Below are 20,080 nucleotides of genomic sequence, written 5' to 3'. Positions count from 1 at the left end.
TTTATTATAGAGGAGAACCCTCAAGATTGAGTTCTTACACCCTATTGAAAACTAACAAAAAACCTTTAATGTTGTTTTCTGTATAAGTCCTCTGAGCTATGTAACGAGAATTCAGTGAATAACAACAGTCCACAGATAAATGACAGTTCCTATGACCAAACCCCCAGCCTCGGTATGTAATATGTTTTGATACTTATGGTAAGAGCTATACAGTACACCTGTGAATTTATCTGTCCATATGTATAACATTACTTATCAATAATTCATTGGCGTCTTACAAGCCCAATGGGCCGAATGTTGCATATGAAAATTGTCATTCGGCTTATGTACTTAAATTATCTATAAACTTATAGATAAGTTGATAAATAAGCAAACACACAACAACAAACAACAACGACCAGTGTCGTTTCTCACTAATCGGACCACATATTGAAAAACAAAACTTTAATGCTTACCAGTGAAACTAAATAAATGAACAAATTATTTAAAGATAGCTCGCTGTCGGAGTCACTGACCGTGGTAACTCAAGCTTGGTGTGTTCACTGAAGTGTAAGTTAGTTTCTCTTTAAATACAGAAATCCAAGTGGACAGTTTAGTAAACAATGCCAACGTTAAGCTGAAGCGATTAGCACACCATGGGACTGATCAAATTAACACGGTCTACATAATCACTACTTTTTCCGATCGAGGGTAATATCATAATGTCTGTCTACTCTGGTAAATAATATAGATTTGGTACAAAATCCATATATATGTCTGCTTACAACACTGTGATTACAGAGATTTCTTTATTATTTAGTCATTTCACGAAGACAATAGGTTTTTGGTGTCTTTGTTAATCATTCAAAGAGTTAGATATCGTCAGGCGAGATTTAGATGTTGACAAGGTTTCGATTTTTATTAATAGTAACGTAACAGAGATTAGAAAGAGAAGAAGAAGCCGACATTGTGGAGATCCGAAATAATCATTTAACAAGTACATGCCAGGCATAGTAATCTTAATCAATGTAGAACATAGATTAAACAGCTCAGTTAAACGAGAAAAATTGTAACTTGGAGGTATGAATAAATAGATAAAGTAGGTACAACTTGTGTTGACAACATTCCGTCAGCTTTGAATACATATCCACACAAGCTTTTCTGTGGAAACAAGTGAAATTTATAACGTATTTTATGTCCTCACCAATAAATAAAGATAGATTTTAACAATCTAGTGTGGTGTAGAGTTACAATGTATGACGTTAAGCTCTGTCGGACGTCTCCTTTCCTCTTTTAACTTAATTTTTTAAAAAACATCCAAGGCTTCAGCACGATTTGATGAACCAATTAACCGATGAAGAGCGACCATAATGGCTATTAAGCTGGTACAATAAAGGACTCTGCTCTAATTAGCCTGTTTGGATTTCACCAATCTCTATTTTCTTAAGTCTTGCACACATCTCATCTTAATAGTCGCATCCCTTTGGTCGCAAAATTATCCTCCTTATGTTGACAAAAGGATCTACAGATACCCCCTATATGGACGAATATACAAACGTTCTCACGACATAAAAATCCCACTTTGTCAGCCATATCGGCGGCTTAAGCTGGATCGTTAACAAAGCCACACAGTTTTAATTCATGGATTGATTTTTAAGGTCAGCAAACTCCAAAAGCTGTCTTAAAAAAGACTGAGACGCTAATCAGAAATTCAACCGTGAATCTACCAATCCAATGTTTTCTCCTTAAAGACTTGCTTGACATTCAACAATTGAAACTGAACGACACGAAAGAATCCTAATTACGCTGGTGTTACGTTTAAGAATTACTACAACAAATCACCAGTGTTACACACACCAGTCATTCAAAGTCAAACAGCGTTACTCTGAACATTTAACGATGATCACTCAAGTACACTCCATAAAATTAGTAGCGCCAGTAGTAATTGGCAATGGTTATGTATTTAAATAATCGTCGTACTCGGCGACTAATTTCCAGAGAATATATAATTACGAAAGTCGAGATTGACAGTAATTGAAGACTACATTGAATGTTTTGACATCATTTTTTTGCAATAGAGATGTATAATGTTAGATAATAAGATTGGAACGCCAGGAAATGACAACATCTAAAGAAATTCTTATTTCATGGACGAGGAGCTTCTATATGCACTGGAGAATATTTGCCATCTAGTCTTCAACTACTTCATCTGTTTATCGGTTCAAATAAGAAATCGGAGGTGTTTTGTGTCTGTAGATTTACATGTCTCTTAGGTCATTTCAGGGTAACATTTTCAGTTCAGAAAATGTGGCAAAATACAGCAAAATGTCGGATAAGTACTTGTCAAGTTCATGAAATCTTATTCAGGCAGAGATTGGTCAACAAAGGGAGGCCAAAAATTTATCATGAAATCTGACTTGGTCGAAAAATCAGTTTTTTTAAATATTTGACATTGACATAGAAATGAAAAGTTGCTTTAGATACTGGCAATCAAAACTTCATCGTTAAAACTGAAATCGTTTCACTTGAGAATGCCAATGGAGCGTAAAATAATTTGAAATATTTGAATGTAACAGAAGTGCAAGTCTTTCGTAAATATCGCATATCGGCAATATTGGGCACATATGATAAGCTATAAGTAAATCGCTTTAAATGTCTATATACGTGTTCCATCGAGGCAGACACTTGAAATAAATTCGTGAAGGAAACTTATTCACGTAGTGTTTGCTGAATAGAAGGACCTTTGTCAATAGCCAGTGATAGCCTTTACCAAAATGAGTATGTGTAATGGTGTGGTGATGTGGCTATTTGAATATCATATACGGTGACAATCGTGTACAAGCATCTTAGCACTGACGTTCCAATGTGTCTCAAAAATCCCATAAAATATATCATTCACTTTTTTCGAGAAGTCGCTAAGTCAAGTGTTCAAGAACTATTATTCTACGGAAAGTTGAAACTGATATATGCAGCTTTGACCCGTGTTTCTTTACGCGGTGAAAATAATCAACTGTATTCAATGCCCTACGAAAGAATAAGTCTGCATCAAATGGCATCACTCCTCTCAATTTGTTTTCATTATGTGATGATGTCTATTTTGTGGCCTATTGCAAATATTATCAAAAACAAATTGTTGCCGAAATTCTCGGAAATAACAGACGAATAAACAAAACAAACAAACAAACAAACCAAAGCACAAACGAACCAATTATAGACAAGAACTGCTATTACGTGCACCATGCACATTTACAGTAAGGTCGTAAATGCCATAGAAATTAAAATGTAAATGACAAAGGCTATACGTCTACTTTGAATAGCTTATGAAAGTCTAAACATTGAAATATTCATTCAGAGGTTTGTGGAAAAGATTGCCGGACAAGTTGTCATTTTTAATTGTAATAATGTCCATGTATTTTAATCTCTACGGGCAAACTGTGTATAAATATAGAAAGAGGTGAAAGACGCCTAGACTGAAGTAGATCGGAGTTTTTTGTCTGCACCTCCACTCTGTGCTTACTAGTTGGTACTATTACTAGAAAATGAGTCTTAAATAAGAGGAGGTGTTGCTGGGTCATAATGTCACTGCCGTAATAGATTTACTAAATCGAGAACATTAACATCTTTTTCAGCATATCCAGATGTTACCATAGCAACAGTCTTCCAATTTATGAATGAGATGCAATATAAGAACAGTACACCATGACGTTATCGAATTGTTGATATGTATGGTCAGCATTCTTGTAATGCTTGTTACGTTTCTACAAATTTCACTTCTTGTCTTCTTTCGATTTGTTCCCAGAAAAGTAAAAAAAAACTGTCAAGTATCGAAATATGCCCTACTGAATTGAGTGTTAAGAGTTCAAAGATGTGTTGGTAGTTTACTTTGGTATTCTTTTCCATGCAATCTTACTTGCTGATGTCCATTAAAGTTGGCAGGTGTAGATTAGGAATGTAGTTATTGAAACGTGGGGTAACCTTTCTCGTCTGCTTGATAGGAATTTAATAGCTCAAGTTGTCAGGGAACTGGCAGCGTAAGTACACTTATATCTGTATAAGAATTTTATAACGTACGCCATGTTTGAAGAGTTTCGTCGTATCATCGAAATTTATTAGTGAGAGGATTCCCAGAGATAGGTAGCCTTGTTTATTTTTGTTGAAAGTGATAAGTTTTTGGCAAAATAAAATAAGTCAGACATTCACTCATGGATTTCTTATAATTATGTGGCCAATGTAACACAAAATGTTGAAATCTGCAAATATGGTCGACGCTGCATACGTATGTGTAAACAGATATTCCGTGATATAAGCACTGTGAGAATAAGGTATAGTGAATCTGAATTCTTATTATCACTCTCCTTGAAACATAACCTCCCGCATGAATGAATTCTCTGATTTTCTGCTTGGACTTCAAATGTTTTGAATAGACATTGATGCAATTTTATAAACGGATTACAACTCGGCGTCATCTGCGACCCGGAGACTTACAAATGTCGTAGAACACGATATTGATGTTGGCTTCTATCATGGCGTTGTTGAGAATATACCCGGTCTTAAAGAACACCGAGTGGACACGATCTTACAATGAAAGGAGAGAACGACTGCGGGATAACTGTTACCAAATCGTTTGTAGATATGAACATAAAACAAATAAAGTGACTTACCAGATTTGGTTGAGGTAATTGGTACAGTACATGTTGTTATCGAAATTGAAGCGATAAAATGTCATTGGAAATGGTTTCAGCAACATTTCTAACACTTGTGTACACGCAATGTTTCTCGCTCCTAAGCCTCTGGGGCGTGGCTTCAGAGTGTACGCTGCACATCCATCATGTTCACTCACTGGAAGGCGTGACTCTCATTCCACCCTTTCTCTGCATCAGAAGCCGACCTTTTAATTAAGCCCGTAGGCACATCCGAATTAATGAGATATTGCACTTCCTTTGTATTCAAAGAGTACAGCGAGAAGTAGCAGCGAATGAGACGAGACCGATAAATTGAACGGGAGAAGAGTACACCAGACTTGCATAGTCTTGTACGAAGACTGAACGAACAACAATAGTATAGACCCTGAAAGACTGGCAGATATAACCTAAACGAATGAGAGCAACGCCAGCTACCAATGGACACGTACTTCCATATTAGAAATATTCAAACTGCTTTTCTCATCACTCGGGTTTTACTGTTGTAAATTTCTATGAAATGAGGAGTCGCTCTGACCACAAGGAATCTGACAAAATAGCGAAATAAATGAAAGTCAAAGGGAAGGTCAGAAAAGCTGGATTATTTAGGTCAAATGAGAAACATACATAAACTCATCTAAAGCATGTTAATAATAGCACACGATGCAGTAAATAGTAACAGAGTAAATGCTTTGTTTGATCATGGTCGGGAGACCGTGGTCTGATGAGCTTTTGTAGTTCTGTGGGTATTGATTCAGTAGTACCATTCAGACATCGTAATTCAAAGACTGATAGTCTATTTTTTATAACTATCGTTTACAAATTTTGTCAAGCCAAAATCAATGCCAGACATTCTTTTTCAGTTTCAGAGAACGCCTTTTCTCCGGACAGCAATCATGGCAGCAGACGTTCTAGACCATTCCATTTGCATACCCTTGCAACATAATTTCACCTTATAGGGTACCACACCTGATGAGTCTGTTCTCAAAATAAACGATTTTTTAAACAGGGAAGTGTCAAAACCAGCTCAACCAGCTCTTTACTAAATCTTTCGGTTAGTGGGATTGTTGTTGGCATTACTAATGACCTTAAATTTGTCAGGCATTTCTGAAAGCATATATTTGTCAACACTATGCCTGCGAGATATACCCAAAACATTGTTGGTCTTACTCAGCAGTGTCTAAAACCAATGTCTTCAATACACGACTACAGTTTCTAGGTTAATTTTGATTCTCGGTTTGTATCCTGGAAATTGGTATAATCCCGGCTGTATATTGAGATTAGTCAAATAATCTTTGGTCAGATCAATGTTTGAGAATTAATCCCCCGGATTAATGAGTAGATCGCTGCTCGGAATTGGGCGATGGTTCAGTATCAAACGTTGTCATTTCATTCAGGTTTGTGAAATCGATGCAAAAATTGTGTGTTCCGCTCTTGCATATTACAATAACAACATAAAATACATTAAGGTGAAGCGGACACTGAGAATTCTCTACACTTCATAATTATTACACCAATCATCAATGTTGTTTTGACCACATTTGATCAGTACTTGTCTCTTTGCTTTCACATTCTTATATTTCACCGTACGCACACATCAGCAAATGTCTCAGCAAATTTCTGTCACCCACCCGTTCACTGTCACTGTTATACGTTCTACACATGTTTCTATGGACAAGAATTTATATTCTGAAAATATCAAAATTACTGATAGGTATGAAAATATATGCATATTTGTCTTTCGGTGAATGAAGTGACGATGAGAAATTCAAAGTAAAAAGGAGATATTAAAGCTACTTAAGATATCATTGCATTAGGCCTAATATCAAATCGGTATATACAAATTACAAATTACCCAAGGGGCCATTTTGTTAGTGCAGAAAAATAGATATGATGTCGTGGGCGTGATAAAGTATTTCGTTGAGCACGAGAAACTATTTCATACGTACAAAGCACTTTTCGCGTGCACATGAAACACTATTTCTTGAGGGCTACTTTGTGAACACTTGGAAAAATTGCTTGCGTTGTATAAACTAAATATTGAGTGATTTCGTAGTTTTTTTAACGCAAAAATGATATTCTGTGAAAGGCCAGCTATTTAGTTTTATCAGGGTCATGGTCTGTGAAAGTGATTAGTCAACAGGTATTTAGTAAAATTTCACTTGAGGTAAGGAGTGACGTCAACAGTTTATTGAAAAAAATCCACGTCGACTAAATTACAACTAAATTACTTAATTTTACATCGTTTTTATTATTTAATTTATTCTGCTCAGTAAATCGGTTTTTCAAAGACAAATGTTTTTGAGTCATTCTTAAAAAGTAAAAGATTGAATGTTTCATAGTTGACATTGAACTTCGACGACACTCCAGAGTTTTTCATTCTCGTTTTACCAGAGAGCATTTATTAAACCGGCACTTTCAGTCAATAGCTTTGACCTTTAGACTTGGTTGTGGTGTGATTTGATCTCTCTAAGTGATGTTTTCAGTGGAAAAAATCGTGAATCCGCGGAGCTTACAGAAAAACACTTGCAAGCCTTTGACCTCTGACCTCACCAACGACGCTTCATAGTCTTGACGTAGCATTTGATAAGCAGATTCCTTTCTAACAAACACTTGTAAACGTCTGTCAATACTGTAACTTATCAAATCTTACTAATTTCCAGAAAGCTTGACGGAAAGCTGCATTTAATGAGTGGCACATATCGACTGATGATGTTCATCTCATTGAGTTGATTAAAATTAATGTTTTCCTAACCACTGTTTAATTTTCCTTGTTCAGAGAATGTTTACAAAGTATTGATAATGATATGCAGAATTCGTACATTCCTTACACTAACTCTCCGATCGAAAACATTAATTGACAAGATGAACAATGATATAAATGGGGAAGTTATGTCAGTCACTTTATTAAAGACATAAATTCTAACTATTTTGTTCTCCCTTTAAGAGATACAAAAACAACGAATTGTCTGGACTCTTGGGTTTAAACTCCAAGTACTACTGTAGCAGCGCATCTAGGTTACTAGAATTTTCTGTAGGAAGTTTGTCAGGCAGAGAAATTGTTTTGAACCGCCGAAGAAAAATGGCCCGGTCAGGCGGTGGGAGTGTACGAAAGGGTCGGTGCTCCCTGCAGTACGACAATTTTGAAAATTCGAACACTAAATTGTTTCTGTTTTCAGAGTGAAACGAGAAATGAAAGTGTGTACTGATATTTACAAACAAAACTACTGTGTTTGGTGAACGACTAACGATATCCAGGAAAATCAATAGTGACTAAATCAAAGAAAAATTTGAACTGACTGGTGTACCCAACAAACCAATGTTTTCTTTTGATCTTTTTGCTGTATTCCTATATATATTTTTGCATCGTTCTAACCATGCCCTACTTTTTTCAATAATCGACTATTTTATGATTACTTCCTCACTCACTTTCTTTTGTTACAAAACTGTACAGTCTACCCGAGAGATTTAGAATAAAGAACTAGTAATTAAATCAATCATCTTTAGCAAGAGAAAGTGACAAATTACCAGTTTGGGCTTTTGTATTTTACAAACTAATGCTTTCATAAAAAGGAGAAAAAGATATCATTGTATGTAGATCCGTTTAGCTTAATTCATGGTAAGAGTTACCATTAATCTGTGACTCCATCTTCAAATGGCGATGACCTTTGAAATGAAATTATGACAGATTTCTAATCAGCAATGTGAAATAGTAAGATTGGGATTTTTACCTTAGATAATGTTGAGTAAAGATCAACATCTCCAGTCAATTTTATTGTCCTATGGGACTCCCGCAGGAATCCTATAAAACGCTTTGTATGGGATATCTCAATAAAGTGTTGTTCCACACATCCTTAGGCCAATGTGTGACAGTTACGAAAAGAACTCGTAGAAAAAATTTTGTTTTGCGCAAAGAATGTTTCTCGTGTGCTTAAAATAGTTGATTGTGCGTGCGAAATAGCTCCTAGGGGCTTCACTAGAAGCGGGCAACCGGCGAAATTTGATGTATGTACCAGCATTTTCGCCGGCAGGGATTTAAAACCAATATCATTGACCTGAACGGGGATTTTAAGAATTTTGAAAAATATCGCAGAATATCAAGCGTTCAGCATACCTGATGGATTTTTTGCTCGAAAAACACAGCAGTATTTTATTACGTTGTCAACGTCTCTCAATGTGACATTAACGTAATGGTTTAGCCTCACAATGTACGTTGTATCGTTCGTTAAAAGTACGCCGGTCTTCAGTAAAGATGTACTTCAACCATCAATGCCAAAGATGGTAAAGCATGCGCCTCAGACACAGAAGTGTGAACCGACCGTATCAAAAAACCAAGGTGAACAATCACGTCGGACTCAGAGAAAGCAGCGTCTCTATCCGAAACTGCATGTACAGAAAACATAATCTGACTAGACAGAAACGTGTGTAATACTATATGTTTAGCGGTAAATATCATTGTTACGAACAAGAACACAGTGTTGACCACATCGAATTCTAAAGAAGGCAATTCTTTGGCATTGTTTCGTACGACGCAGGTAGAATGGAAATTGAAAAGTCACTTCAATGATATGATCGTGGTCTGTTTGCACTCTTAGTGTTATTAGATTTCCGTGATTGATACTGTATTTGGAGTTGTACTTACAGTTTAATATTTCCTTTATACTCAGACATTTTTGTGGACAGAAACAGCAATTTGATGGCAGAATTGCAAGAACCGTGTTTTTGAATGACAGAAACAACATCAGTGAGAAGCTACATGTCAAATTTAGAAGCAATCAAAGGAAATGATGATTTGATCAAAATTTAATTTGATTGCATTATTTGAAATTCTAAGACGAGAGTCTCCTTCTGGATATAGGGTGAAAATTTAGTAATTGCTGGAATCGGGGGCCACCTAAACAAAATTTCTTAAAATATTCACTTATGATTATTCGTAGCTTAAGACCACAGTCGCTTGTGGTTAAGTATGGCACGTAAGGCTTCTATATCCCAGAAAACCTTGTTACAGGGGTCTTAAGCCGTGTACCTGACCACAATCAACTCTGCTTAAGAGACGTTTCATCGCTGCAATAATATAACGTCAAACAAGGTTACGCCAAGCTATACAGATGCCGTGCTTTCGTATACTGTCAGTAAATACCCTTATTTCTATCACCGCAACCGAGGGCAATCACTTACACGTATACATTAATTTATTTACAGTTCTTTTAAATCTGACCTAGAGGAAGAGTAAAATCGTTTTTCTTGGAAGACACGTCATAATAATAAGACAAATTTACTTATGTCCATTTACTGTGCGCAAGGCCATGTTTCCAAACGGCGTTTGTATGAATGCGTCATGAAATTTGAAATTTAATTTACACTTAAGAAAGGTAAATTTTGTGATTTGTTTCTAAAATTGTATCGACGTTATTGTTGAACGGAGCGAATGTATTGCACATAATGCATGATTTAGTCCGATAAATTGACTTTGTTGATAACGCTTCTTTATCAGTTGATTTGTACACTCATTTAGCGCCCGTCAATGCACTTTGCGGAACTTTGCGAGGTTGTCGTCGGAACTGCGCGCGTGCGACTTTCTTGTTTACAAACAATGCATTTCATGCAAGATATCTAGATGCATCACGTCAACATAGCTACGACATTTAAATTTGACGATATTCATTGTTGACAAACATGTTTTAACTGTCATCAATCACTAACGTACCCTAGATACAGTGTTTACATCGGTCGCAGAAGTCCCTGGCAACCTTTAAGCAGAGTTGGGACGACACCCTCCCATTAACGTAAGGATTCGAGCGATAGATGAAATTTGAGTACTTTGAAACGCCATACCACACACGTCGAAAAACGCGCTGCATTTAAGTTTCTGCGGGTACACACCGCTTACACAGAAACTGACGAAAGAAACAAGAAGCAACCGTTCTACAACTTACGCATTTTAAAATAATATATAAGTAGACAGAAATACATCCAATTACATTACAAACATTCCATTACGTGTACAGTATTCAGGAAACGACATGCTTTCTGGAGGGATCTCGAAAGTAAACACAAGATTTCCTCTTTTTGACGCACATTGAATGTTCCACAACAAGCTTGAGAAATCGTCCGTCAACTAGTGTATGTAAACAATACACGTACCTATTTACAATTATTGCATTATAATTTAGAGTGAACAGCGAGCAATGACCCATTTTCTAAAAGGAATGAACATTTCCTCATTACAGATGTTGATGACGTAAGCAAACTTGGCACTGTTCTGCACAAGCCACCCGTTAGTCTTAGCTCTACAACGACTAAAGGGGCGTCATAGAGTAAAATTATCGATTTTCTTACTTTCATTACAATTCTTGCGAGATTTTCTGTCGTACGGCTGTTCAATTTTGAACATTTTCGGACGACGCTTTAAGATAGAGTGTATGGGGATATTAGAGACACGCAAGTTTTTGTTCATTCTTGTCTGATGCTGGTGTTAGCGTCTGACTGATCAGACTGGCTGAAATGTTTGAACAATTGAGAGTCATAAGAAAATGGAGTAAGCTTACCTTAACAGAGCGAGAAACTCACAGAGACAAGTAAATTTTGAAATGGTATGAAATTTGTATAAGGGAGTACGTGCTTCGAAAATGAAAGCCTTAAACTTGTGCTCAAACTTTACTAAATGAAATTCTCAACCCTACTCTCACCAAATCGAAAATAAAAATCAGAAGTCGCTGTTTGGACAAGAGAAACAAATTAACTGACATTACTGATATTTGAAATTCAAAATGGCCGCCATCCTTGTGTTTCACCCTTAAAAAAATTAATTTTCTATTTTCAACAAGCTAAGACGGTGAAAATTCTTCTTACTCCAAGAGCTTTAAAACAATTCTTTACAAGAGGCAGATTAGAAAAGAATTGTAATAATTTGAGGGTCCAAATATATCCCGAGACGCATTCTATTTTAACTTTAATGTTCGGAACAATTTCAAAATATAAGGTGAATACTAGTTCGAATATGACTTGCCAGACATACAGGGTAATGTCGGTTTACTCACAAAAAATTGTGACAAACGATCCCGACGAAGAACATTTTATTTAATCCCTTGTCTCAAAAGGAAGGGAACATTCAGTTAGTTCATCAGAAATCAGTCTCAATGCGAAAAAATTGATGTCCTATACTTTCCAATGCAATCGCTGATCACTCGCTTCGTGAAATCATGTTAAGAAAATTAATACACATATCTTCATAACAACCAAGGATTGACTCAATGGCCATGGTGCCAGCATCACAGGCGCTCAGTCTGCTGACTTGCTCAATCTATCGATCCCGTAGTCATATGGGAGTATTTAGGATGCAGTGGCATATCGACTACGGGACCGACAAATCGCGCAAACAATCTTATCGATGTAGCAGACTACCCAGCCCACTAGCGCCTGTGGCCTGTATGCTGTTGTGTTGGAATTTATTATTGACTTTTCAGTTATCACCCTGACGGGTGCCGGTGATGGTGAACCTTGCTCAAATAATCTGTTACTCCAGTTTCTTGTATCCAGTACTTGAAGATGAATGAGTCGGCAATACTGCGAAGTATACAATGCAGGTTCAGGGATAGGTGTGAATGCGAGAGTTACGACAAACTATTGTTGAAGGAGGGTCATCCAAGGTCATGCCCGCCACATTAACAGTTTTACTACAGTTGAGTGGGTGACCTCGGGATAACCCCACTTCAAAAAATGCCACTGACGCTGTTGTATTCACAGCTATAGTTTCAGAGAATAATGGCGTGAATGACAGCCCAAGTATGTGTTAGACAAACGTAAACCACGCTAACACAGGACATTTCCCTTGTAGACATTAAAACCTCCATTATGTGTACTGCCAAGTCCAACTAGACGAAGAGTACTTCTTTCACATCGAGTTCAGTTTGATCGTCCCAGTTTGATTTATTATAATTATCTATAACCAGAGGCAAAAGAGAAATTGTGGTAATAATTTGACTATTAGCATCAAGTATATACAAGCTGTAACATTAATGGCTTCATTTGTATACAGTAAGAAAGAGCTTTGTGTAACCTTTAGAGGGCGAGATTAAAGTAGCTGTAAGGTGTTAAGTGCTTTTATCATTCCGTATTATACTAATCTCCCTTCTATCTTATATTTAGACTGTAAAGGGATATAGGCATTGGCAATTTAATAGATGGTGTTAACACGACAGAGGAAATTATACATTTATTTTAATGATCGCTGTTTCAATAATTGCTGTAACGGGACTTTCTGCACGCTCCCTATGTACCTTGCATAGCGTTGATAGCCGCACTGCTTGAAAGTCTTTCTCGCTTTCTCCATTTTACTAACTCATAACACGTGATACGTCGTACACCTTAGATTTCGTAAAAAATAAGTTAAAAAAGCACTGTTTTAAGAGGACGTTAGTCTGTACTCGGTCAAATAAGACATAGAATATATATTGTATTGTTTTCAAAACCGTTCCTGTGGTGGACGGTGTTGTTCTTTGGCCTTTCAGACATTTCAAAATGTAGTTTATGTACGTTAAGTCAAGACACGACAGGCCGGGACTACAGGTTTTCAATGTTAGCATAGCATGTGCAGACACTGAAGTTTTCTATTGCGACAACGTACGTGAACACACAATCACATTTACGTTTTTATGCGTAAACACGAGGTAAACGATGTTCCTATAGTGTTATCATTGCAAGTTTAACATTTAACACACACACATATTAAATTACTTAAAATAGTATACTTCGGTAATTTATTGAAAACGTATTATCAAAGCGTACATAAAAGCTATCACGGATAATATTATTGACAACAATGAATGTTAGATAAGGAAAATGATCTCTAACTTGCTGACTTTGCAAGTTAACCTTGTCGGCTCTCTAGTTTTCAGTTAGAAATATTTAATGTGTCTAAGAAATTGTCAATGCAGCTTTGATTGTTAATGAAATAGAACAGTTTATAAACAGAAAACTAAAGTCTAAACGTATGCAAGAGGGCATATCCATTACATAGATCAGCATTGCCTGACACTGATGTCCCATGATTTATGTCATCATTTACTGCGTAAAGTGGCAATTTCTCACCTGCCCTTATAGATCAGATTTCTTGAGGCGTAGAGATTTGTTCCTGAATTCCTGATTACTTTAATTTGTCCGAATACAACACTAAGCATTGCCCCGTGGCTAGATTTTATAGCCAGTCACACAACACTACCTTATACATTGTTCCAATCAAGGATGTCTTTAACTTGTGTGCTCATCATCATTCATCGCTATTTCATCGAATCTTTAAGTATGTTACTCACGATTTCCTTGTTCTCAGCCAGTCTCTATGCCTTTCAATTCCAACGTCTACCCTGTCTCCGCTGATGGCGACTTTTCACTGGTTCTCAGCCTGTGCATGTTTACAATTGTCTTTGCTACTTTCAGTGCTCATGTTTCATGGCAAACCACGGCCACAGAAAGCTTTAACCAGGAAATCCTCGTCAACGACGGCAAGATTTAGAATACTGGGCAGTCTGCAACAGTGATTTTAGCTCAAGTTTATAGGCCTACTCACATCAAGATGTAGAGTCCGGAGAGTTCGATTTAATGACTACAAAAATACTGAAAGAACAAATACAAAAGACCAAGACGCTTGATTTATGCTATGGTAATATTCCAGCCTGAGGGTCATATAAATCGAAGTTACTATCATGTATACAGGAATTGATGGCCATAATACCATCCGCCTGGTGCCAGCATAGCGTCCCAAAAACACAGAGAAAGGATTGCCAAAAGGGAAGTAGAATCATGGTCATACTCCAAAAGAACAGCAGTAAAACTACTTTCTTTGAACTGTTTGCATCAGACGGTATGTTTTGGAGAAAACTTACATATACAAAGCAATGTGTGCAGATACGTGGAAACCTTTCGAACAATTGTGCTGAAAGAGCTTGCCAGCGTTTTCAGTAAATTGTTCATCTAGTCGTTAACCTCTATTACTTGGATATTTGCCAAAAAATCTAAATTCCAGGCTGTAAATATTTTGCAGCAGTTTTTGCTGACGTCACAGCTGATCGAGGGGTGTTGGAGTGCCTGGGTTCAAAACGTTAACTGGCTGTCGGTCAGTTGTTTTAACGCCCATTGTAATGTTTAACGCCCATCAATATGAATTGTTTTGAACACGTCGTTCTACTGAACTACGCAAATTCCCGTCTTGACACGTACCAATTTCCTACGCTAACTGCAATCATGACACGTACCAATCCCCCATCAGCATCGTAACCTAAGGAAAGAAGATGCCACTGACTGCTCACAATTCAGCACAACCTTATGGATTATTAAAACTGATTTCAATCCTAGGCTCACTCTATAGATCATTGATTTGCTTGTTAATCGTTCTCAAACTGATCGTATAAATCAGCATACTGCGTACTCAAAACAAAATTAACTTTACGTGACTGCAACAGACTACAGATCTTCCCCCCGTTCCTGTTTACAGTCTCAATACTATGAATGTAGTAACTCTACTTCGCTTATTTAAGTATTCAGATGACTCAAGTCTAGTTGACTATCGAATTCAGATACGACGTGCTTCAAGGAAGTCGAGAGATTTGCATATTGGTGCCGGGACAAGTGTTTTGATTTGAATGTGAAAACACTCAAACTTTTACAATTCTTTTCTGATCTACCATTTGTGGGGGCTCATTTTAAAGTTCTTGGAGTAAGGATAATTTTTACCGTCCTAGTTTTTCGAAAATAGAAAATTTTATTCCTTTCCAAAGAGTTAACATAGGTATAACTGCCATTCTGAATGTCAAATATCGGTAAATCTTGGGTAATTTGTTTCTCTAGTACCACAATTTGCACAGTGACCCCCGATTTTCATTCTTGATTTTGAAAAAGAACAGTTGAAATATTACTTGAGGAAAGTTTAGGCGAATGTTTAAGCCTTTCACTTTGAAGGCGCATACTACGTATCAAAAGTATAATTAGGCTACGATGGTATAGAGTTATAATTTAAGAATAGCTTTTTCACCATCAGAGAGTTCTTCTGTCTGGAGCGTCGTAGCCCTAAAGAAAAATAAAGACTCTTATTAATCGTCCACATGTCTATACTTTGGCTGATCTCTGCCATCCGTCTTGTTGGGAGAACCGAAAAAAAAACCCGCTATTATATTAGTAACATTGGCAGAGTTGTAAAATGTCATATTTTAAGCAAAAGCTACGGGGACAGACAACCATATCTGGCCAAGCATTGATCTAAAGCCACTAATTTAGAACAAATACAACGATTTGACATTTTATGAAAACATTCTATCTGTTCGTCATTTAAAATATATTTTACTTACGTTAAGTAAAATATAAAGTTATATATATTTATTTATATACTATTCATCTATTTTACAGTGCCTGCTCATATCATGTTGTTGGTATTGTTGTTTCGAGATTCATGACGTAAATTTCTGTGTCAGAGACAGTAATATTCAGAAAACCTTGAATCTAATCAATTAAAGGAAAAGGGCTTATATTCAAAGAACTGTCAAAGGTCAGGAGCAATATGCCTTAACGATATTGTGTCAGTTTAACCCCTTAGGATTAAAGCCGAAATTTTCTATTGACGATTTAATTTACATTGTTTTACTCCGTGAAGTACCGATATCAGGTACATAAGTTCAACAAGTTTGGCCAACATCGTATGTAATGTTGAAAATGTTTATATTGAAAAGAAACTCAAGATGCATGTTGCAGTTTTCCTCATGGTCGACATCTATGATCAAAGGACATTTATTCTGAATCTGGCAAATTAACCAACCAGTAACCAATAGGAGGTGATTCCATATAGTTAAGACAATGTGAAAGCTTTGATTGGCGAGATTCATTATATTTGTAAAAACACTTATTGCAGGCAACAGTGTTCATTTTCAGTTAAATTTTCACAGAAAGGTACTGACAACCCCATTTTTCCTGGTCTGTAAAGATTACTGGTAAAATGAGTAATAGTAACATTTTAAGATTTTTTCCCTTTTACTTACAGCTAACCTCTATGGCTCCTTAATCGACTCCGTGATGAATGCATGCACGATAGAATACCCAGTATTTGTCCTGTCAACTATGATGTATTACCAACAATATAATTATTGAAGATTTCTGTCACTTGCCAATAGAAATATCGCATGTTACGGTAAATGGAAAGCATAAACACTATGAAGATCAATTTTGTCAGGGGCCAATCATCATCTGAATTTGCCACTATCGATGTATTCCAATAGATCTACGCCCATGGTGGTACTTATAATTTGATAGATGCAATCATTAACTCTTACATGCCGTTAAACAGGCCATGTTATAGCTATTTACAACCATTTTCCATTAGCTACTACAGCTGATATTTGAGGGAATAACCGTACATTTCCTTTGATTATGCGTAAAATGTGTCTTTACCCCCGCCTAGCGTATGCCATTACTGTCACCATGTGATCTCCTAATTTCCCTTCATTTCCTGCTTATAGTTTGTCTCCTGGAAGTGTTGGTCTCATTTGAAGATAGGATTACCATTTATTTAACATTTACATCCATCATTCACAATTATTAGCTTGTTTGTCTCATCAGGTCACTGTTGACAGATGAATGTGTTGAATGTAAGGTGATGCCAAATAGTTGAAATCAATCCATCAGATCCATGGCGGTGTTGAATTGTTTCAAGTAATTCTCGTGGCTGCTGATTGGCCAACTGTGAATTCTACAAGCCATGAGGTCCATCCATCAGCAAGCATTTGGTTGTCACAATTGTGCGCATGTTCCATTTTCTCTGATATTTATTGTTTGCAACTCGATAATTTCTCGTTTGCTCTCTCTTGCAATACATTTTAACATTTTGGCACAACTCCAACTGTAACCTAACTTTCCTTTGGGATGAGGGAACTATATAGAGTATTTTATTCTCAGTGCAAGGTGGTTACAATATCAGCTTTGCATTAGTATTTCAGTGACACATGTCAGTTAAGGAACCCACCTGTTACACCATCCAGAGACTAGGTTTCACGATTGTCCAAAAACGAACAAGTCATTGTCAATGACATAGTCCCTGCATGATATAGTGCAGCTGGATTAAATGTAACTGAATGAAAGTCAATACGATGTACCGATTAAAATGTGAGGTCACAGTGCATTATCCCCAACCAACCTGTCCATACACAGCTGTATCACACACAAAAAATTGAAAAGATTGTGTATGACATACAAGCAGAGTAATGTCCTTGCACTAAGTTATTGAGAACCATGTTCAGGCATAACAGTGGTATGGTACCAGACATGAACAAATTGCAACAAAACAAAAATTGCTGATGTGCAGTGGATTCAATTAACTTTTTATTAATACAACTTTACGTACACTAAACAATATACCATGTACAGTTATAAGGGACAGTCATTGCAATTTTAGACGTCATACGATAACCTAATTGCATATAAGTGCTACTTAGACAGATAATATATAACATATATGACTTATACCATATTCTGGATTTATATGGTCTATTCTCAAAGGTCTGTATCAGTATTTAAGCTACAACATACTATTCCCTGTTTGATTTTCATTCCAGTCTGTTCTGCCTCTCCCGATATTTTGATACCAAATGATGATGGGAACGATCTTGAAATGTCACCTACCAAATTTTTACAAATGCCAGCAATGTTACTTTCAGGTTTATATCATCCGCCATACATTTGCAGCCATTCAACTGTTAGAACAGGGAACTTTCCAATTTAACTTTGCATTAATTGCGGAATGGGATTTTCCATTGAGAAATGAGCAATTCTAAGTTCACTTATTTCAGATACTGCTATGGACCAAATTTTTTATGTTGTTATCAGAGTATCCTTTGAAAATGATGATTTATGATACGGCATAATGCTCACCCAAATGTTGCTGAAGGCAATTTCATACACAGCATTTTCCTGATGTTATTGTAACTCTTATGCGGGAAATTCATTGTGAAACAGAAATTTAGCTACACTGCATACATACTACAATATGGGCTGTCTTCAAAAGTTGGAAGGAACCAAAGCGACCCCGTCCATCATTTTGATGACCTTCTCTTATAAGTACCACCCCCCCCACCCCCCCCCCCCCCCCCCCCCGCCATAAATAATGATGGTTCCCTAATGGTGTACCTTCCCCCTTGGCTTTGGGTCAGTTTGGCTCTGTAACATATCACTTTTGGCTGAGATAGTCTACAGGTAGCTCTGTTTGGGTTCATTTCAGCTTCAAAATGGTTATTTTGGCTCCATCCAACTTTTGAAGACACCCCATAGTAAGTATATTTCTGAAGGATCAAGTCAAAAGTAGCAGATGCTGAAATTTACCACTGTTACTTGCCACATCTCTCTGTGTTGAAATCTCCATGGTGATGCATTTCACCTTGCAAAATGGTCAATGTCTGCTCAGAATTTGTTAGAGAAAAACACACAACATCAAGGATATTAATTAGAAACTAAATGTAGTTTGATATTATGACCAATTAATAATCACCTAATTTCATATCAATTACCCAGAAAGTCTTGCAGTTGTCGCCATCTGTACTTCTCGAATGCTCAATCTTTAATGGTGGTCGTTTGATATTGGCTAAAAGTAATACAATCTATGGAGTTATTATCCAAAAATTGCAGTTCCCGCCAACCTGGTAGCCTACGGGTGTACTGATCCCAGACAGTGAGTTACTTTAATATTTACATCGTGTCACCATGGCATCAAATCGTCTAGCACCCAAGTCAGCTCTAAAGACCCTCTGGCCAATCCCATCAAATTGAACATGCCATTCTGAAAATAGATAAATCTGTAGCCTATAAACCAAAATATTGAATGCAAACCAAGTAATGATGTATACATTATATTAAAATGATATAAATGAAACAATTGAATGGCCACATTATGTACAGTGAAGGAATAGAATGATTCAAGTTCATAAAAGTATGTCATTGTCATGTCATCCATAGAAAGGAAAATGACATTTTCAGTTGATATGTCTGTTTGAAATAGATACATTGTTTGGGCAGACATGGATATAGCTTTGCTTTTCACATTCTCTGTAAATATTTTCTACATAAATGAAGTTTTCCTGTTCACATCATGAGTAAATATTTTCCTTACTAATTGGCTATAAAGATAGAGATTACCATGGTAGCCATCATATCATTACAAAGTGGAAGAATGCATAAGATTCATTTAATCCGATCACCAACGATTACTCTGTTCACTCCCAAATTCCTTGTATACAAGTTCACATTCATCATTGATGACGTCAGGTTTGGGCCAAACCATGGGGGTAAAAGTGTTAAGATGGGGAAGATTAAAAGTGACCAACAGCTAGGAGTTCCATGCATGCATGGTATTAAGTTAGTATGTGCCTCGAAAGTGAAAGACTCAAAAACTT

General features: G+C 36.6%; 1 protein-coding gene across 1 annotated transcript in view; it reads right to left on the bottom strand.

Moving 5' to 3' along the window:
* LOC139116259 (ETS domain-containing transcription factor ERF-like) overlaps nucleotides 1-14,609 on the bottom strand; it is a 90,728-nt gene extending 76,119 nt beyond the window's left edge. Inside the window, exons 1-2 of the mRNA XM_070678849.1 lie at nucleotides 14,540-14,609; nucleotides 13,970-14,182 (exon numbers count right to left, since the gene is read on the bottom strand). The gene's annotated coding sequence lies outside the window, so the exon portion shown is untranslated. The remainder of the gene's footprint in view (nucleotides 1-13,969; nucleotides 14,183-14,539) is intronic.
* Nucleotides 14,610-20,080: the final 5,471 nt, after the last annotated feature.

Source organism: Ptychodera flava, chromosome 17 (assembly GCF_041260155.1).
Source record: "Ptychodera flava strain L36383 chromosome 17, AS_Pfla_20210202, whole genome shotgun sequence".
In the NCBI taxonomy this organism is placed as follows: domain Eukaryota; kingdom Metazoa; phylum Hemichordata; class Enteropneusta; family Ptychoderidae; genus Ptychodera; species Ptychodera flava.
This window is presented reverse-complemented; position numbering and strand designations above follow the sequence as displayed.